Here is a 23,464-nt window from a genome sequence, read left to right on the forward strand (position 1 = left end):
CAGGAAACCACACACAGCTCAAAACAACGGAAACACACCAGAGGAGGTGTACGTCGAAAACCGAACAGAACGCAATATCGGTAATCCATATTCGGCGGCGGCCTTATCTCAGTGTCAAGGGCGGGGAGACAACCGATAACAACCGATTGTCATATTAATAGCTGGACGGCTGATATCGAGAGAGACACGGGTGAGCGCCAGCCTAAAGCAAAAGGCAGTGCCGTGTCAGCATATAAGAGAGAGTATAAATGTAGCGTCAATCGTGGATAAGATGAGAGAAAATAGACTTAGATGGTTTGGTCATGTTATGAGGAGAAAAGAATCTGAAGCTATAAGAAAAGTTATAGAAATGAATTTTAAAGGAAGAAGAGATAGAGATGGAAGGATGCTATTGAATGCGATTTGAGGACAGCTGATGTGAGCGTAAGTGATGTGGGAGATCGTGTCAAGTGGAAGTTTAGGATATAGGTGGCCGACCCCACGTAGTTGAGATTCAGGCGAGGAAGAAGAAGAAGATGAAGTAAAATTATTTCATAATGCCGCATGATAGTTGTTCAATGTAACAAAGTAATCCCTTGAACCGGATACCAATATATTTTATATTACAAAAATTAATAATCAACATTTAAAGAAATTTGTATTATTCTGCTTAATAAATAATATTTTTATTTTGAAAAAAAAAAAAAATTAACAATTTTTATTTTAGTAGTTTTTTTTCCAACAATCGTTATACTCTTTATTATATTTTAAAAGGGTTTTCTTCGTAAGGATTTGTATTATAAAATACCGCACGATTTCGCATCAATTCCAGTTCCTAAATGAAAAAGTAATAATTATTTTAAATCAATTTAATTACTTATTTATCATTATTTTTATTTTTGGTAAATTTTCATTTACTGGTATCATGAACTTTAAATTATAAATAAAAAAAAATCTAGAACAGTGGAGATGTAGCATAGTTGGGACAAGTATAGATGATATTTAACAATAGTTAATATTAGTGATGGGAAATATCGAATAATAACTATAGAACTATTCGATAGTCATTTAAAAACTATTCGAATAGTAAAAATATTCGATAGTTGCGCATATATTCGAATAGTTTTTAAAATATTTGATAGTTTATTATAAAAATAAAATATTCGGTGGTATAAACACAATTTACAAACGTAAAAATTAAAAACGCGCTGTCCTCTTTATCGGTGTTATGCCTTTGCAAGACAAAAAAGCAGGTAATGCTAGACTAAGAACAGTATACATGGTATTAAGTGTAAAATAAGACTTAAGTATTTACGAAAAATATGTTGCGCATAGAACAAACCTTTCCGATAAAACTGAAAATATATCATTAGTCATCGAAAAAAAGAACTGCTTTTTAATTTTCGACCCATATTTATCAGTTTTTACCAACGGCTCACAAATTAAAAATAAATAAAATGGTACATTTTACTATTATTAATTGTATAATAATTTATTTTAAGTATTCGCTAAATATCTTCTTATTATAATTAAGTGTACTTAATAAAAATTTTAGATAGAAATAATCGAATATTTTTTGAAACCATTCGCTAGCCTATTTAAATATTTTTTAAAACTATTCGATAGTCTATGTTAAAAGCACACTATTCGGTTGTATAGAAACAATTTTTTTTTTTTTTTTAAGAACGTTTATTAGAAAATTTACAATCTATACAGCTATATATACAATAATTAAATATGTGAATAGGAATAAAATAGACAATGATATGGCGGTGAGGAGGAAGCTCACATTAGAGTCACCTGTGTGTTATTAATTTTAAGTGGGTTAAATAATATTGAGAAGGTCTCTTGACCAGTTGCGTTTGAGGCGTCTCTTTGGATTGCCCGGAAGAATAATATAAAAACAATTCGAATAGTTATTCGATAGTTTTTCAAAACTATCGAATAGTATTCGATAGTTTAAAATATTCAAAAATGCCCATCACTAGTTAATATCACTACCCTAAAAGATGTTTCGATGCATATATAAGAAATTTCACGATAAATTGTATATTTGTAATTTTACAAGTGCTATGTGTTTAAGTTTTACTCAAATATTATGCATGTTACTTTTCATTTTATTATTTAATGTTAAAACAAACTTTGCTCTAGATTGTCATATAATTTCATAAGTTTTTTTTAAATAATGCATCAAACACAGGTAATTAGTACATATCAGTGATTATTGTTTAATATGTCAAACTAATTACGCAACCTACTTATTAAAAATTAGTCTTATGAATACTACAACTAAAATTATACACAAAATGGAAATTTGGTGAAATTTTGGATTCAGTAATTATATTATTATAGCAGATAATTTTTTTTTTTTAATTATAACGTACTTTTAAAGAACCTAATCGAAAATAAAGTAATTTTTATGTAAAAATTGCGAAATTTTAAATTTGACGGGTGATTTTTAATAGTAGAACAATTATTTGTTCCAAAAATTATTGTGTGAGACAAATTGTTATATTTTTTTGCGTTAATATGCAGTTTATTGCGACGTCAATTCCGGCTTACCACAGTTATTTTACATTACATAAATCGTTCTCGATTTATTATTTATCATAAATTAAACTATTAACCCATACAGTATGAGTTTGTTATATATTTCACTGTCCGGACAGTTTAACTTAAATTTTGTTCAAGAGCTTAAGCGTTTTAAACAAAATCGTCCTTTTGACCAACAAATTACATTTAATTAAATTCATCTATGTCAAATTACACCGAGTAATTACCCGGCTGTCTATTGATTTATTTTTGTTTGACTTATTTATCATTTGTCAATGGATTTGATATTTGTTTGAATTTTTCCCCGTTAAAAAACTTTGTTATTTAAATTTTATTTATCATGGGTACAGCTAAGGTTTTCTTTTCAGAGCTAAAAATTTAAATTTTCAGCTTAGAAGCTGATGAACACTTATACCAGTTAAAGCAAAAGATTTTATTGAATCACATCATTGTGATCACGTTGCATTTACCGAAAATATTATTTTGACAGTATTCATACTTCAATTTTATGTAATATTGCGGTATTTTAGGTTAAAATAGTTAATTTCGAATTGAATCAGATTATCTTATATTAATTAACGTATCGATATTATCGTCAAAATTTTATCTTGTGTTAACTCTGTTTTTTTTCGAGTTTATTTAAATTTTAGTTTTATTGCGGCGCTCACATAATTTTATTATTCAGTTGATTTTTTTATTATTGACATAACGTTTCTCATTCATATTTGTACAGTTCCGCAGTATTTTTTATTTTATTTTATATCTGCTACTAGTGTAATGAGTAGTATAACTTAACTTAATTTTTTTATTATTTAAAAATATAATGAATTATTTTAATATCTAATCCGTGCTACAAAAATTAACGTATACATACACGAAAATCGGATTTTGATATTTAATTGACTTAATTGTTTTTTTTCTATTCGTGTTAATTTATTTTGTTTTTTATTTCTCTTGGTATATTTTAATTTTGTTTGTTTCTTTTTTTGTTTTATTTGATAGTTGAGTTCGACTTTGAATGTTTGATTCCTCTTTTTGAAAAGTTTTGTCACTTTATTTCAAATCTTTTCAAGGGGTTTTTTGTAACGTCACAAATTTCAAGGTGGAACGTTTATAATTTCCGTTATGTCTAATTATTTATTTAATTTTTACCACGCTAGAGAATATGCTAATGAACATTTTTTTTGACACAGCAGTGTCAAAAACTCATTTTTATATGTTTATTATGAAATTATCCTCAAATTAATTCCTCCACGATAGCAATTATTTAATTGCAAATGAACGTTATATTCGTGTTCGAATAGACATTGTATTTATGAAAATCGAACTGATAACGTCTATAAGAAGTTGTATGTATTGAATGTACTACCTAACTTTTTTAAAAATATGACATTGTATACTGGTAAAAAAATTTCAAGTGAAATAATTAATGTGTAATCAATTGCACATAGATGTTGAAGTGTAATGTTAAGTTTAAAAGTTTATATAGCACACAGAAGAAATATTAATCATTTTCCATACAGAATGCAAAACTCATGTGAGGAGAGATTGTGGGGAACATTTGCACACAGTCTCCCAAATTAGTAATTGTGGCACTGCCCTATAAAATTTATTTCGATATCATATCGAACTATTGATATTTTTGCTTAACACTAGTTACCTGCTTTTTTTTATCATCCATACATTCGTAGCATAGAGTAGATTGAAGTCGTACTTTATTATGACAATTTACACATAATGGTTTAAAACAACTCACATCTGTGTATGTTGTGGCTCCTGTATTGTCGCAAATATGACAATCCTCTAAAATTAAAGTATAAATAATTTCAAGTATTAATATTTTTTAAATAAATTCTTTCTGTAGAGTGATTTTGAGAATATCCAATTTAGATAGAAATAATTATTATCTTTTATCGTAGATGACTTTTTTTATGGTTGTCTAAATTTCATTTACTATAGTTTTTTTTTAGATTCATTTATATTTATATATGTATTTGCTAAATATACTATGAGAAAAATTAAATTTTCAACTATCCAATTCGTTTTAATTTACCTTACTTTATCTTAATATAATTAAAAAAATTTAACAAAAAACTTCTATTCAAATAAATAAATCTAATAATATGGAAAAAATCGGGTTTGCTATTTGAAAATCGAAATTTTATACGAGTATAAGGTAATTTATAATTAATAATAGAAAATTAATTTTTCATGTAAAACAGCTAAAAAAAAAACCATTATAGTTAAAAAAATAAAATATTAATAATATGGCAATAATATTTTTGAAGGCGTATTAAAGAATGAACTATATAATTAATAACAAATTGAAATGTATAATTAATAGCACATCATTTTATTAATATTTTTAAATTTGATTAGTAATCAGCATGTGTTTAAATTGATATAGGTAACATTATTCCCGAAATATATATCCTCAAATTTTTATTAAATTTCGTGACTTTTTAAATTAAATATTTTTTAGTTTTAAATTAATATTATAAATATATTTTTAATTTTAAACGATATGTAAAAATTATAAATCATTAGGATGATGTGATTATGATATATTATACTTGCACATGTATAATTTTTATTAACCTTTCATTTGTTAATAGAGGAATACGTATAAATGTCCCATAAATTTTTTATTATAATCAATAAAGTTTAGTTATGCGCCCATTAATAGGCATAGATATTCAAAAATTAAAAAGTTTATTAATTAAATAACCTATTTATAATTAAAAAAATCATATTCTGAATATTAATAATTGAATATCTGTGCAATGGGTTAATTTAAACTTTTTTTTAGTTCTATTATTATTAAAATTAGATAAATATGTTATATTAGATTGATAACTCTTATTCATTACTTCAGTACATACGGCCATAGTTATAATTATCATAAAATTATAAATGACTTGCATTGAACAAGTTAAAACTTTGATGCGTCACTATGAAGAGAAAAGCAGATAGTAGCAACTAATTTTTACCAAAATATTTTCAGTAGTCAGTGATATATTTAAAATGATATTTATAAATTAACTTGTAACTCAATGAATACATATTTTAAATATAACTATATGTATATGTTATAACTTTGATAAAGGAAATATTGATAAATACATGTTTTTAATTTTACCTAGGGGCTTATCAATCGAACGTCATAAATTAGTCATTAAACACTATCATTATGTAGTACACTATATTTCTAGTACGACAAAGATTCAGTTTTTGTAATATTTTTGTCATAATATAAGATTTAAATGATTTGACCAGTTGGCTGTTATTAGATAATAAAAAATAGTGAGATAAATAAAACATCAGGTCGTCAACATAACAGGACTCAAGTAAGCTTAACATTTTTTTAATCTTTCTTTTTTTTTATGCAGTTTGGCTGATATATATGTATATTATAAGTAGAAAAAAAATTCTTCACTAATCTTAAAAACCTATACCTTTTTTTATAATTAATGCATTAGTTAGAATATACGATAGTCTTGAAAATATGAATAACTGTTGATACTTTTCAAATATTTTTTTTTTATTAAACAATTAATTTTTTATTTAATAATAATACAGTTTTATGTTATGATAAAATTATACATCAATATAAATTTAATAATAATTATGAAAAAGAAAAAAAATTACTTTGGCTATTATTGATAGCTCGTTCGATATAGATTCATATTTTTTCGAGTACCGTAACTATTTCACTTATTGCATATCTAATTATACTAAAGATTATACTATCTGTAATTTTGAAAAATGTATAATAATGTTATCGAATTTAATCTAATGTTAATTTAACATCTATCAGTTGTGAACAGCTAACATTGTTTATTATTCTATGGAAAACCGTTAAAAAAAAATTATAATCCATCCACCAGGGGCAATTCATAGAGCAAGACAGATGGCAAATATAATGTATTGTCTTAAAATTTATATGTTCCGTACGCAATTTAAATTAACAGTTTCTGAATTAAAGAGTATTCGGTATTTGAATTAATTTGTTAAAAATTTATACAAGATATTGTTTCGAAAGTTCATAATCAACAAAAGTACCAAATAAAGACCTTAAACTACTACGAGAACTAAAGCAATATAATAATATTAATAAGTATGTAAGTGAGGTAGCGATAAAAGCTTTTTCTGTGTATTTATGGTACTTAAATGAAATAATTGTTGTTTTATAATTTTTTAACGAAGATTTATTAACAGTTGTAAAAATTAAAATGATGCAAGCATTAAATAAAAAATGAGATCACAATCCAAAAAAACAAATTGGAATCGAAACAGTAAAGGGTAATGAGGGTATACATCAATTTGTCACAGAAACACTAAACAATTTTTTTAACTCTTAAAATAAATGATGACTTATTACACGATGGTTCCAAAAAATGGCATCAAAATTCAAATTATAATTTGGCAAAAACTAACTAAAGTTAACTGAAGTTAACTAAAATTGAATCCTTATTTGTAGTAAATGATCCAACAGAAAGAGGAATAGCTTAAAAAATGAATTGTTTAATAAAAAAAAAGTATTTGAAAAGTGTGTAAATACAATCGTCAGTTATTCATATTTTCAAGAATATCGTATATTTTAGCTTATGCATTAATTATAAAAAAAGGTATAAGTTTTTAAGATAAGTGAAGAATTTTTTTTGTACTTATAATATACATAAATATCAGCCAAACTGCATAAAAAAAAAAAATTTAAAAAAATTTTAAGCTTACTTGAGACCTATTAGTAACATACTATATAATGACGTTAATTATGATATCCAAGCTATCAATTTTTGACTTAAAATTTTGAAACTAAAAAATTTGTATTCTTCATTAAAAATCAAACTTTTTTGATATACTAATCATAATATTTGACCAAAAATGAAATAACAGAGGCCGTTTTTTTGTTTTTTTAGGGTATTTTCGGTCAAAATACTAAAAACACGTTAAGCCACCAGTAATTTTTTTTTTAAAATCTCAAATTTTAATAAAATTTAAAATAGTTCTCATTAAAATTTCGAAGATAGACTTTTTTTTATCTACCCTAAGATATATATATTATATATGCCGGACCGTTAATAACCTCACGAACAGACTCCTTAACTTGGCTATCTGGATCATATAATGCAATACCGCAGAAAATTATCTCTAAACACAGAGTAAATCTTACAACACAATGTAAGGTGTATAAAAAGTGATGAAAAGAGGGGGGCTAACAAACGATTATGATGTAAAAAAAAATGTGGAAAGACTATTTGGAAAAATTACTGAACCAAAAGTATCCAAGAGAGACATGAGAGGACATCTGGTAGAACGAGGGACTGGAAGATTTAATAAGTGAGAAAAAGGTATGAAAGGCTGTGGCATCAATAAAAAGAATATAGTAGTAGGACCAAATGAAATGCAAGTAGATGTATGGAAAATATTGGGCAGTATTGGCATAATGTGGTTGAAGGACCTTTTTAATAAAAGATAGAGGAGTGTGGAAATTATTGAGTCATATCTGTTATGAATCATAGTATGAAAATTTAGGAAAAGGTAATTAATAAGAGAATAAGAAATGTGACATCGGTATCTAAAAACTAGTTTGGATTTATGCCTAATGAATAAAAAATGGAGCCATTATTTTGTGTGAGGCAACTTATAGAAAAGTTTAGGGAAAAGAAAAAAAAGCTGTGTATGGAATTTATAGATTTGTAAGACAATGTAAGACACGGGATTATGTGCGGTTGGGTTAAGTGGAGAGAAACGTTTGGTTTGATATGTGATGAAAGAATTCCAATGAGACTGATAGGTAAGTTTTATAAGACTGTAGCTATGATAAATGGTTTAAAATGTTGGGCTTTTGACAAGAAAATAGAATAAGTATAACAAAAATGAGAATGCTTGAATGGATTAATGGAATGAATAGAGAAGATAGGATAAGGAACGAACATATAGGAGGGAGTATAGGTGTAGCGTCAATCGTGAATAAGATGAGAGAAAATAGACTTAAATGAATAGGTCATTTTTTGGGGAGAGAGAATTTAGAATCTATAAGAACAGTTACGGAAGTTAATGTTGAAGGAAGAAGAAATAAAGGAAGACCAAAATAGAGATGGAGTGATGTAATTGAATGCGATATGAGGACTGCTGATGTGTGTGTATATTGTGTGGGAAATCGTGTTAAATGAAAGTTTAGGATAAGGGTGATGTAAAATAAGTTTGTGACTATTATTGTTAATTTCAATTGTCATAATTAATAATGATATTTTGTTTTAATTATATTTAATAGAAGAATATCAAGATTTGATTCTTAAACTATATAATAATTTTTTTTCGTTTTCGTAATTGTTATAATACATTTTAAAGTGCGTCTATATAATTATAATTAATATTTGAAAAAATAAAGTTTTATTAAAGATGAGCAAAATGATTTTATCATTCGGTTATCCAGTGATATGAGTCTCTCAGCCTAATTAATTTTACATTATGCGTGATGCCTTGATCACATTAAGATCTAAATATTTGGGAAAATCTTTTCCCAAAAAAGAGTATAACGAAAACCTAAAAACGAAAGAGATACTTGATTTCGATACAAAGATATAACTTTTTGAATATAGGTGTAGTAGGACGTCCTTTATAATATTTTGTCTTAAGTATTCAACAATGACAACAACACTTCGGTGGAAATACTTATGTGAAGAAACTGATATAATATAATTCGGTAGAAGATACGCACAATGGACCTAAAGGTCTTGAATGGACAGTTTTTGCTTATTTCTCTAATAATTAAAACTAAAACTACAAGGTGATTCATTTATCATGAACCACTTAATTGAAAGATAAATATAATATTTAGAATTTTTGGTTTTCCTTAATCTATCGATCATAATATATCTTTATGTTTATTCCTTATTATTATTAAAGTTGATACTCTTATGATGTATCAACTTTATTTTTTCCTTTAATTAAAAATTATTGTTTTTTTTACTTTTATTTTGCGAAGTGAATGTTTATTAAATCAGCGCAGTTGGCGGTTGATTAGTGGCGAAAAATTGCTCTTATAATGTATATGTACTTGTCAGTTGGAGATGGAAATTGACAGATTGGTTCATTGTACGGAGACGTGTAACAACTGAATGCTTAGTTAGAGGAACTGAACTGATATTCGGAGGATCTAAATGAAATGATACGGAGAGGACTAGGTTGGATTTACTCAATATGTATTATTGTTATAAAATTAAATGAGTATTTAATAATATTGTAAATTAGGTACGTCTAATGTTTTTTAAATAGAAAATCATAATTTTCCTCTTTTGTAGGAGCCTGGTGGGAAACAAGTGTTGTGTTTAATATCAAAGATTATATGAAATGGTTTAATTAATGTCCGATTTCCCTTCTTTTCAACGTTATCTTAAGAATTACCTAATAAATCTCTTAAATTGTTACTTTTAGATGTTATTAATTATTAAGTGTTTCTTTTTATTATGAAAAAGTTCATAATCATAAGATTTCTTTGATTATTACAAATTGACTTTTAACAAAGAATGAGCTTTATCAAAGTATGATCTATTCAACAAAAATGTGAATTAAACGGAGTCATTTTTATATTAAAATTTAGACAGGAGCAAATGACTAAATTTATACGCCTAAAGGACGCCCCAGCGTGTTAATTGCACAATATGTTCAAATATAAAGTTATAATAAACTTACAATAAAACAATTTGTACAACACATCCATAATTAATATTATAAATTTTATGCAGATATTAACAAGTAGTATACATACGTATAATCGTATTTTTATTGTATATTATACACTATTTTTATATCTTAACTATGTTTCTACGTATCAATAGATGTACTCACTTAAACCTATAATTAAAACATAAAAACGTATTAATACTACGGTAATATTTATACAGAACAGGTCAAACTCAACATTTAAATGAAAACATTTATTTATTTATTTATTTATAGATAAATATAATATAATTAAAATAACATAGCACATTAAAACAATGCAGATAATAATTTGAAATAATAATATCCTCATTATAAAAATATATACTGTATTATTAAAATATATAATAGATAAAATTTCAATATTATTATTATTATGATATCAAAATGGTTGAATAATACATAATATAATAATAAATAATAAATGAATAATAAATAAGATTATAATGTTCACATTGTTACGAAAATATGAAATATGAAAATTTCATACTTTATATGAGGAAAAACGGACTTAATGGAGTTTAGAAAATCAGATTTTTTTTATCCGAAATGCGGATTTTAATTTTTCCTTTACAATTCTAGATTTTAGGTGTGATTTATCAACAGTTAATATAGTGACTACTGGATTTAAGACAGTTGGAATAACAAAATAAATAAACTAAAGAAAAATGTCTCTAAATTATTATAATTTTGGAAGAAATCTAGTGGTTAGCGATAAATAAATTACTCTTTATTAATGATAGTATGAGTTTTATGAAGTTTATAAGTCTAATTTTGAAGTTCAAACTTTGGAATTAATCTTTAAATCCAGTTTCTTTGTAAATTCCGGTTTTTTATGCTGAAGTTCGAAACCTAAAATTAGAATTTTACGGATTTCAAGAAAATCCGGATTTATTATCTATCACTCTATGAAATAGATTGAAAGAAATTGAAAACAAAATTTTTCCAAAAAGTTGTATGCAAAACGTTAGCAAAATATTGTACATATAACTTTATCACAACTTTTTTTTTCTTTGGAATATTTAGTTTTCATAAAAACATATCTTTAGTTTAAACATTACAAATTGATGATTTTAGTTGGATTATTTTTACTCACATAAACCTGCAAAAGAAAAAAAAAGTGTTAAATAATAATAATATAGGAACTAAATTATCATCAAAATATAGCACAAGTTTGACAGTTTGTTTGGTTAAAAAATTTATTAGTCTATTGCTACGGTTAATAGGATCATTCTAGTATGATTCTGCTTTTTTTATTGCAAAGATCATAAACAAATTTTCACACCAAAAAATACGTCTATTTATTTAACATCAATTGTTTTTAAAATTGATTTCAAATAAATTTAAAATAATTACTACTTACAACACAATGGCTTGCTTTGAACTAGAAAAAAAAACAATTCTTAGTCAATTAACCAAAAAAAAAAAAATCCGAACACAGTGGGGACGTGACATATTTAGGTTCAGTATAGATAATATCTGATAATGATTAAAATCACTTCGATGCAAATCTGTAAATAATTTCAGATTTATAAAAAATAATGGATTATTCCAAAAGCTTTATTAGTGATTTATAAGTGCAATATAAATAAATAATACTTCTTCAAAAAAAATATAATGATCCATACATTTTTCAAGTTATAGCTTTATAAAGTTAGTGTATAAAAAACCCAGCACAGGGAGGTCGCGGCACAGTGGTGACGTTAGATCAAGCTAAAAGAATTTTTCTACAAAAATCGTATTTTTTAAAATAATTTCAATGTTCATTTTCACCATAAAAACAAAATAAAGTCCGAATTTTTAGCTTCGATGCGAAGCTGAGAAGGTATTGGTTTTACTAAGATGTGTTTTTTTTTGTGTCTGTTACCACTTTTTCTCAGCTCTCACCGAACCGATTTCTTTTAATGATACGTCAAAAGATCACAAATCGTATCTAATCGAAGACATTACCCTCAAAAAATGAAAAAAATTCCCTTGTTCCCCGTAAATGAAGGAAACCTCCAAAAAAATTACAAATTTAAAAATCGCTAATTTTTGAAATTTTTTCAACTTTTTTTACTTAAAAGTGCCATAACTTTTTTAAAAATGAACATATCAATATAATTATTTTTTATATAGATGCATAATATTATAAAATTTCATTTGGTATATTTTTTTCATAAATTTAACCCTTAACCTGCCCACAAGGGGGGATTTAAAATGACAAATTTTTCACAAAAAATTAATTTTTTNTTTTCTGCCCACAGGGAGGGATTTAAAATGAGAACTTTTTCAACTTAACTTTTGAAAATGTTCCGGAAGGTCTGACACTTTTATACATATCTTAAATTAAAGCTAATGTAATGTACTTTATTATGCAAAAAAAAATTTCGGACTTTATTTTATCTTCATAGTAAAAACAAACATCAAAGTTAATAATAAAAATACGATTTTTGTAAAAAAATTCTTTTTTATATTTTTAACTTTATAATGCTATAACTTCTCGAAAGATGTATGGATCAATATAATTCTTTTTTTTGTAGATGCATGATGTCTTTACCTATCATTTGGTATATTTTTTTTATAAATCTGACTTTTTACCTGCCTACAGGGGGGGATTCAAAATGACAACTTTTTCACAAAAAATTGACTTTTTCAACTTAAATTTTGAAAGTGTTCCGGAAAGTCTGACACTTTTATATATATCTTAAATTAAAGCTTATGTAATATACTTTAATTTGAAAATGGCTACCAAAGGCGATTATTGTGTGAAAATTCTCGATTTTATTATTTATATTATATTTAACTTTATAATGATATAACTTATTGAAAATGTATGGATCAACATAATTTTTTTATGAGAAATAATATTTTGTAATAATCCCTTTTTCATTCGACATACTTTATCTGAATTAGGATATTAATAACGAAGTAGCAGATCATGTTGCTTTTGGTATAATCCACCAATTTTTTAAATTTAAACACTATCTAAAGATTTGCATCGAAGCGTTTTTTTTTTGATAGTGATTTTAATCACTGTGACAACTTTTTCAACTTGACTTTTGAAAATGTTCCGGAAAGTCTGACACTTTTATATATATTTTAAATTAAAGCTTATGTAATTTACATAATTATGGAAAAAAAAATTTCGGACTTTATTTTATCTTCATAGTAAAAACAAACATCAAAGTTAATAATAAAAATACGATTTTTGTAAATAAATTCGTGTTTATATTTTTAATTTTATAATGCTATAACTTTTTGAAAAATGTATGGACTATTTTTTTTTTTTTTAAGAAAAATAATAATTATATATTATTTCCCATTATATAGATATTTATTAGATCATGTATCTTTTAGAATAATCCACCAACTTTTTAAAATTAAACACTAACTAAAGATTTGCATCGAATCGTTTTTTATGACAGTGATTTTAATCACTGTCAGATATCATCTATACTGAATCCAACTATGCCACGTCCTCACTGTGCTTTTATTTTTATTAAAATTGATGTCTGTTTTCACTATGAGTACAAAATAAAGTCCGACTTAAAAAAAAAATTTGTCTAAAGGAAGATGTATATGAATACTACTTCTCATGAAAATATTGTATTGATCCATACATTTTTCAAAAAGTTATATAGATATAAAGTTAAACATATAAAATATAAAATCGAGAATATTCAACAAATAAGAATCGGTAGCCATTTTATCATGAAGACAAAATAATGTCCAACATTTTCTTTTTCCATAATAAAGTACATTACATTAACTTTAATTTAAGATACATATATAAAAGTGTCAGAGTTTCCAGAACACGTTCAAAAGTTATGTTGAAAAAGTTGTCATTTTGAATCCCCTCCTGTGGACAGATAAAGGGTAAGATTTATAAAAAAATTTACAAAATGATACCTTATGTATCTAAAAAAAAACACACACACAGCGATGTTCTTCCCTAATCGGAATTCTAGCTTTATGCCAGAATAATGAAACTTCACCAATAACTAATTTAGCACTATAATACAAATTTAATTTAACGTGTCTTAAGTTGTAAAATGAAACACTTAAAGCACTGAAAAATTTTCCGTTCCCTTCTCGCGTGTTTGTCATCTGTTATTGTAAATAGTTAATTTTAAGTGTTAGTGTTTCTCTGTTTATCGTTTTTATCGGCAACTATTGCTTTTGTATTTGTGATGTGTATGATAAATTGTTTGTCATTACTTTTCTTTCGCTGATATTCGTCAATTGAATCCATCTGGTTCTTTTTTTTTATTGTACAAAATAAATTTACTTTTATTTGTTTTCTTAATTGTAAATGCAATTTAATTATTGTAATAATATTACTTTTTTAATCAAAACCAAAAGTATTAAATTCTTATTTGTGAACAGAAAAGTGTTAATCTTTTGACGGAATAATCGCCTTCATCCGGCAGGTAATTAACCACATTAATGTATAACATTAATTGTTATTTGTCAAATTAATTAAACATAAAGTTAAAGTATAAACACTTGTTACGGTAATTTACTGTCTACAATTTGATTTGTAATATTACCTACTAAATAAATTTCATCTTGTGTACATAAATGTAATAATAGCTGCACAAAGCCATTATAAAAATTTATTTGAATGATATAAAAAATGTTTGGAATAATATAATGTAGGTATTAAAATTTCTAATAAACTAAAAATTAATACAATAAATAAAATAAACATAAACTTTAGCATACAAAACTATTTTAACTTAACCGTGTCATCAATACATTGTTATATTGCAACAGTAATGATCTTTGAAATCACGATTCCTGGTAGAGTACTTTTTATTATTATATCATGGTAAATTACACATTTCATTGTGTAAGATTAATAAATTGAAAATAGATTGAAAAATTCTTGATAGTAATTTTAAATGCATTAAAATCGTTTTCAAATATGTTCTTTTAGTGTTTATATGGATTTGCGAGTATATGTTATTTGATAATGGAAGAAATCGACATTTTTTTAATTATCATAGAAAAATGATTATTATTTATAATTTTTCTTTATTACCTCGCCAGAAAATAAATAAAACAATTTTTTTTCTACAAAACTTATAGAAAATTAAATTTAAAACAACTTTTACGTGAAAATTTTTTCTATAACTTGAACAATTCATCGTATATATTTAAGTTGCCGAATATATGAATTTTACTGGTAAACATAATATTTATGGAACTTTTGACTTTTAGGGAGTAAATAATTGATTTATGAGTTATTTAGTAAGAAACTTTTTTATGTAAAATAATTAAATTTATAATTTATTTCTTATAAACTTCTACGTAAAAATAAAATATTTTGAGATAAAATACAATAACTGAGAAACTACCCTTTTGATCGAATTTTCAACCCTCTTGCGGCACGTGTTAACGTCAACCTCCTATCGGGACCTAATTTTGCACAGCTTATTTTTACATGTATTAGAACAATTTTTTGGTCCGCGTAAATCGAATTTAGAAAATTTGTATTTTAAGGACCACCCTAATATATATATAAGTATATGTTAATATTTATTTATATATTCTTACCACCGCCGCTGTATATGCCTCACGTATAGTGTTCTCGACGCGCACCGCCTGCCCACAAAATACGGCTATGCCTCGTGTATGAAATATTTGTTCGTACTTAAGTCACTTTACTATATATATATATATACGTATATATTAATATTCATTTATATATTCCTACTGCCGCTGCCGCCGTATATGCCTCACGTATAATATAATATGATACTATGTCCGTACTACTGTTATTTTTAATAAGCTACATTTACACTCTATTTATACAATTATTAAAAGATTATTATACTAAAGTCAAGTTTAATCTACATTAATTAATTTAAGAGTTCTATAAACACAAAAAACAAAAACACACTTACACACTTACACATTTATTCACAATATAGATCACTGGTTTTGTGCAGGTGAACCCTCCCACCACCAGTGACTCTATTTACACGGCATTACACAACATAGTCTGATCGGTATTAAGTGCTTTTAGCCGGTTCGGGTATGCATTATATTATAATATTATAATATTTAGTGCCCCTGTCCTTAACAATATTTTAACCAAAAACATACTATCGAGCTATTTATGTAAAACAAAATATAGTTTAAAAAAACTATATTTATTTAATTTCTACTCTTTCGTTCATCCATGAGTGTAAACTAAAAATTTGTGTATACTAGGCAAAACCTTCCTCCTAGCCACTATCAAGTAACGCTAGTGTGTCTAATAGACTAAGGATATTATTAATATTGGATTACTTGAAATTCTATTACATGACATGTAAATTTTTAAATCAAACAAATCTTGATTGATCATTTTATATTACATACAACTTTTTGCATATTATAACATAAGGAGACTAGAAAATTTAATGAGGATTTTTAGTATCAGTTATTAAATTCCCAATTTATATTATTATTGTGTACTTTAACTACCATTTTAATATTGCAATACTATTTTATTATGTTTTTTAACTCGAGATTTCCCTCTATTCTAACTCCATTTTTTTTACATATTATATGCTATATTTTGATTTATTGCAAAATGTGTTATCTTATTTTTTTTTTTTATACAACACTAAAAATAATGTTTATTACCTTTTTATTACAAAAATAAAGTAAATTATAGTAAAATAAATATATTCTAAAATGATAAATCTCAAATTTGATCACAAAAAATTTGTCTGTCAATTTATAATGGGAAAAAATGTGATTGTTAATATACTTTTTCATTAAAAAAAAAATCCTTTTACAAAAGGAGTTTTTGCATAATTCAGTTTTGGTAGATTCTCGTAAAATTATAACGATCATTCTCATAGAGTTATAATAAAGTAGGATTATAATCAAGAAACACAAACAAAATATTTATTAAAATAAACTCAATTGAAATTACCTTCAGTAGATACGATCATTAGTATGGAGATTAATAGTGTTAAATCCTAAAAAATAATATCAAGTTAGATAAAATTAAAAAATGATCAAATTAATAGTTTTTTTACGTACCATAACTATTTACTGTAACTTTAAAATAAAAACAGTTTAAAATGAAAATGAAAAAATTTCAAACAAGCTAAAATTTATTTAAGGTCGTATAAGAGTATAAGTTTTAATGTATTATATAAAAAACAAATTAAAGTTATGTGTTAAAATTATGTGTACTCTTATGTCTTTAATACAATTACAAAATTATGTCAACAAAAAACTACAATTATATTTTCTGTCTTTATCAAATAAAAAATATATTACCATACTATAGGAAATTTTAATTAAATTATACAGGTTGACTGTTTAAGTTGTACAACTTAAAAGCTTTACAGATTTCAACGCTAGACACTCAATTTCTCTTAAAATATTACATTTTTTTAAAATTTTGTTAGTTACATGTGTATTTCACACGTTATATGTTATTGTTAAGTTATTTATTAATAAAAAAATTTTATATGACATTAAATAAAAACACTAAATCAAAATATCGTCAGAATAAAAACCAATTTTCGTAATATTAATTCCCCATTAATATTGATACTTTAATAATTGTGAAATATTGTCATTAAAAATAAACGTTGTACATAAAATTAATATACTATGCCAAAATAATATAAAATTGAGTTTTTTTTATTATATTTGCTCATTTACTATTTAAAATTTTAATTATCAAATTATTTCAAAAAGAATTAGTGCACTTGAAATTAAAATACTATTTTATAATTACATTGTTTAAACTAGTTTTTGAAACAAAAATAATTATTGTTTTGAGATTGCTATCTGAGTAACTTGTTATGATCTAGAATATCTGGTATTACTCAAAAAAACGTATATGTTATAATTTTTAAAAATTATTTAATATTTAACATAAATACCGATTATTTCATTAAAAATAATTAAATTTTTTAATAAAAATGTCAGAGTAAACATGTTTAGATAATATAATTTATACAAAATATAGAATAATGATGTGTTTATTCACAGAAATTACAAAAAAATCATAAATTACTCTAGTATTGCTATATAGTGTTATATGCTAGTGTTGAATCATTCAGAAAGACACTTGTGAAAACTAACAATGCTTACCTCATAATGAAAATGGTAATAAAATTTGTACAAATAAATAAGTTACAATAGTGTACAATTTTTTTTTTAATATAAGGCATAGATATACAGAGTGGAACAGATCTAACTGACAAATTTTTATATAATCAAAATTTCGTTATAATTTTTACATTCATAGACTAATTTAAATCATATATTTTATTATTTGTTTTTATAATAAAAAATTTATATACATATTTTTTAAATTCGTATTGATGTAATGTCGATGTTATTGCTTAGTGTTTTTATAAAACTCAACCACTCACTTGTAGGGGACTTAATAAAACGAAGGATGGTGTTATTTGAGTGGTCATTATACGCACAGAAAGTGATCAGGAATTGAGAGTGCGTTGGTTAGGTTGTTTCCGCTTCTGATGATGACTGAAGCTCAGGGCTTTAAGGAGGCGGATGTTGACGCGCAACCGATTAGGTGTCGCGCTCTATGTGCGGCTACAGGTACTTACGCTATTTCAAAAGCATATAGCCGACACTCTTGCTTCCTTTCTTACCTCCTTCTACAGCATATAATTTAGGTTAAGAAATGAAGTTTATATTTTTCAGTGTTACATGTTTTTAGATTTAATTTCGATGTGTATGATTTTTTGTTAACAGTTTAAGAGCAGATACGTAAATTAAAGTTTTATTTTTTTTTAATTATTAGAAAACTAGTGTTTTTGTGATTTATTATATTATTTAAAGGAACTGTATAAATAATTTTTTATTATAATGTAACAAATTTATTTCAAGTGCTCGTTGCAGCTGACCAGTGTTCTGGCCTCTAGACGCTTTAAGTTCCTTAGAGAATAAGATTATTACCCTCCTTTTTTCCTAGTTAAATTTAAACTCACACTTACCACTTTAAAGGTTCCTATATACAAACATTTTTTTCTCATTTAGTCTAAATATTTATTTTTATTGCCCAGTTCATTTTTATATTTTATAGTTTGTTAATTATTCTTATTCATAATATTCGATGTTTTTCATTGTGTGATCGAAAAAAGTATTTATTATTGTTGAAATTTATATAGTTTATTTTTTAGTTGAATTTTATATATTTATTATTAAATTGATTAACTATTGAAAACATTTATTTTTATACATATTGCTGGGTTTATAGTCTATCTTTTATATTGTTGTCTGTGTCAAAGTGACAATTGTTATTATTATATTTATTTATCGAGCCAAAGGAACATTATTGATTTTTATTTAAATATTTATATATTGCAGTTATTTATTTATTTATTTATTAATATAGTCAAGGTCATGTGTCGAACACTTTGAATTAACAGTAAAATGTGACAACACAAGAAATATTTATTGTAGAACTCCCACTAAAAATCAGCATTGAAACACTTGGTGATTCAAAGTCAATGGTGCGGCGACGTTATCTAGCTACAGAAAATAACTTACAAAAAAATAACAATCTTCGTGAAAAGTACGTTGAATTTATGGATAAATACATAAAAAATCATATGGAAGAATGAAAAAAAGAAATATCATACTATATGCTGTTGTAATAATCAGTTGTGACAACGTGTGCGATATGCAAATTCACGTTTTTGCGAACGCATCTGTGATTGCGTACTGATTTTGTATTTATTTAATGACAACAGATGCAGACGGGTTGTGCATAATTCGACTTATTACGTCAAAATCGCTAGTAGGTCTGTTAAAAATTATTTCACTCACGTGACTTGAACTGTGTACCGCCGTATTATCGGTGTGTCTCGTCAATAAGTTAGGTCTAAAACTTAATTGCTGTACAAGTAAAATATGGTATTGGTCAGATTCAAAAATCGTTCTTGCATGTGTAAATTCACCATCCTACTGATGGGAAACGTTTGTTTCTCACCGCGTGGAAGAAATACATAACACTTCCACGGCTGCACAATGGAAGAACGTGCGCTCAAGTGATAATCTGACAGATAGTCCAAATCCACTAACATAAATTAAATTATGGTGAACAGGTCTAACGTGGCTAACTCATGACGAGTCGGCCTAGTAACAGTTGTCAAGAACTTATAATGGAAAAAGGTTATTTAGAAGAAAAGCAAATTGTGGTTACATTAACAAAAATTGAGCATTTTAATATCACTGAACGATTTTCATCATTAACTAAATTACTCAACAGCGTATGATTTAAGATGGAGAAAAATCTTGAAAGATTAACTGTCCTCAAATTCAAAACATAATTACATTGTCTACGTCGATCCAGAAGAAACTATTCAGGCTACACTGAAATTGTTGTTAATCGTGCAATCTCAATATTTTTCTTAAGAATTACAATGTTTATATAAAGGAATGTCAATAAAAAGGACAAGTGAATTTTTTTTTCTTAATCCTTTCGTTGACAATAATGGTTTATTTGTGTTGAATAATTCACTGCCTATCAGTAGTGATTGAAAAAATCCAATTTTATTACCAGCAAACTACTTTCATTAGTATACTTTCACTATACTAACATTTAAATATAAACATACTCAATTACTGCATGCTGGATCACGGGCATTATTGCAGCTATTCGCGAACACTATTGACCCATCAATGGACAAGATATAGCAAGGTACACTGTGGATAGTTATTATCGAGGTGGACATAATGCCTATGCACTCAAACCTGTTGGTCTATTGTGCGCATACACTATGCATAAATGCATACCTTTTTTAAAATCTAGACCAATGGTATTTCAACCAATTATGGGCAACTTATCGAGCACTCGATTTACAAGATTTAACAAAGTATCTCATGCAACTTGCATGATTTTTGTGTGGTTGTCTATATTAAAAATAGTTTACGCCGGAACTTTACTAAAATAAAGGCATATTTATATATTTTCGTATACTTCTTATCTAAAAACGTTTATATTGAACTAGTTGGTGACTTAACAACAGATGCGTTTTTAAGCGCATTGAAACAAATGTGCAGTTGTCGTGATATTGGGAGATTTATATATTCAGATAACGCTACAGATTCCGTAGGTAGTACCAATAAATTGATGGAATTAAAAAATTATGTATATTTAAAAATCACAAAGAAGCTGTAAAAAATTGTCTCGCCTCTGTCAATATGAAATTGCGATTTTTTCCGGCCCATTCATCACACATTGGTGGTTTATAGGAGTCAGCAGTAAAATCATGGTTTGCATGATGATGATTATATAAAATCATGGTAAAATTTATGAGTCATTCCGCCTTCATAGTCAGGTTGATGTAATCTACACTGATTTCGCTAAAGCTTTTGATCGTGTTGATCACTCCTTACTAATAAACACCTTAGACCATCTAGGTATCGGTGAACCTCTTCTTTCATGACTTCGTTCCTATCTACTTGATCGATCCCAATTCGTTTCAGTCTACGGTGCTTATTTCGATATCTCTTCTCCTTCATCAAGTGTCCCCCAAGGTACTATTCTCTCTCCCCTCCATTTTGCCTTATTTGTAAATTCTTCCACTTCAATTCTTCACCACGCCAAGCTACTAATTTTTGTCAATGATATGAAACTATATTATCGCATTAATTAATTGTCCGATTGTCATATTCTCCAATCAGATCTTGAATGTTTAGTTATGCGGAGCAAGTCCCTAGGTCTTTCCCTTAACATTAACAAATGCTCCTCAATGACTTTTTCACGCCAAAGTGACCCTATTTATTTTTCTTATTCAATCTATGATATTCCTCTAAAATTTGCTGGAAATTCTGTTCATGACCTGGGTTTTACCCTTACTCGTACCTTGTGCCCTATAAAACACATAGAAGGAATTTTTAGCAAAGCATTAAAAATCCTGGGTTTATCTATTTATAGATAATCATGCTATTTCGCATAACCCAAGAGTTCCACATAGTTTCTCGCCTTAAATCATTATATTGTGGCCTAGTTTGTCCGATTCTTGATTATGGCTGTGTCTTATGGGACCCACCTTCTTCTGGTGCTAGTGATATGTTAGAACGTGTACAGCGTAAGTTCCTACGTTTCGTTTCTTCCAAATTCTCTATCCAACATCCTCCTCATAATTAAATTCCTATTCTTCATTTCCTCAACCTCTATACTCTNAAATTCCTATTCTTCATTTCCTCAACCTCTATACTCTTGCTAATCAAAGGCATTCTTTAAACCTCTCATTTTTAACAGGTCTCCTCTTAGGTACTATTGATTTCCCAGATTTATTATCTCTCATAAACCTTAAAGTTCCTCCTTGCTATACTCGTTCAAATATTCCCTTCCTAATCCCCTATTTTTCCACAATCTATCTCCTTCATTCTCCTATAATCCACATGATGAGAATAACCTACATGGACCCCTCCTTTATAATGCCGTAGTTCAAGTTTGAGTTACTAGTTATTAGATACTTGTTCAATATATTTTATAGGTACTCTTATATTTTATTTACCACTTTCAACTTAAATGATCTTTGTGTGTTTACTTAAAACTTTCTGTAGTTAAATATTCTTTTGTAAATACTTTTTTTCAATTGTTATGTACTAAAAATTGATAAAATATTGTATTGGGCAAGTCCCGTTTAATAAATAAATAAATCAGTAAAGGGACATTTAACGAAAACATTGAGAGAAACATCACTATGAGGAGTTAAACACTGTATTAGTTCGCATCAAAGTGCGTTTAAATTCACAACCCTTCATGCCATTGTCTATGGATACTTCAGATTTTAGTGCACTAACTGCAGCTTATTTCTCATCGGTTGATCATTAATTGATATCCTAAATTCAGACATAATAAACATCATACCTGGGTGACTAAAGCGATGGCAAAGAGTCACGCAATTGGTACAACAAGTATGGGAACGCTGGCGAACTTAATACTTGTCAACATTTAATGAAAATCTAAGTGACACAATTCAATCGGTCTCGCACTAGCTGTTGGCGCCTTTGTTTTACTAAAAGAAATTAATCTATCACCATGGAAATAGAGACTTGGACGCATTACGGAGTTGTTTCCAGGAAAGGATGATATAGCCAGACTAGCAACTGTTAAGACAAATCATGGTGTTTCCAAAAAAACATATCAATTATTATAACCTCTCCTCATCGAAGTCAAGATCAATGATAAGAGTAAAAAATATATATGTATATTTTTTTT

The 23,464-nt window shown here is 26.4% G+C and overlaps 1 protein-coding gene and 2 long non-coding RNA genes across 4 annotated transcripts in view; 1 reads left to right on the forward strand and 2 right to left on the reverse strand.

The window, feature by feature from the left end:
* Positions 1-23,464, forward strand: part of LOC126896731 (uncharacterized) — a 395,864-nt gene that overhangs the window by 229,196 nt on the left and 143,204 nt on the right. The window lies entirely within an intron of this gene.
* LOC126896740 (uncharacterized) lies at positions 581-4,731 on the reverse strand. Its single transcript, XR_007701917.1, has 2 exons — positions 4,193-4,731; positions 581-814 (listed from the first exon to the last, which is right to left on the reverse strand). It is a non-coding gene; the product is annotated as an uncharacterized LOC126896740 (long non-coding RNA).
* On the reverse strand, positions 10,655-17,451 carry LOC126896739 (uncharacterized). Its single transcript, XR_007701916.1, has 4 exons — positions 17,284-17,451; positions 17,174-17,219; positions 11,624-11,644; positions 10,655-11,362 (listed from the first exon to the last, which is right to left on the reverse strand). It is a non-coding gene; the product is annotated as an uncharacterized LOC126896739 (long non-coding RNA).

This window comes from Daktulosphaira vitifoliae, unplaced genomic scaffold (genome assembly GCF_025091365.1).
Source record: "Daktulosphaira vitifoliae isolate Bord-2020 unplaced genomic scaffold, ASM2509136v1 Scaffold_1, whole genome shotgun sequence".
Lineage (NCBI taxonomy): Eukaryota > Metazoa > Arthropoda > Insecta > Hemiptera > Phylloxeridae > Daktulosphaira > Daktulosphaira vitifoliae.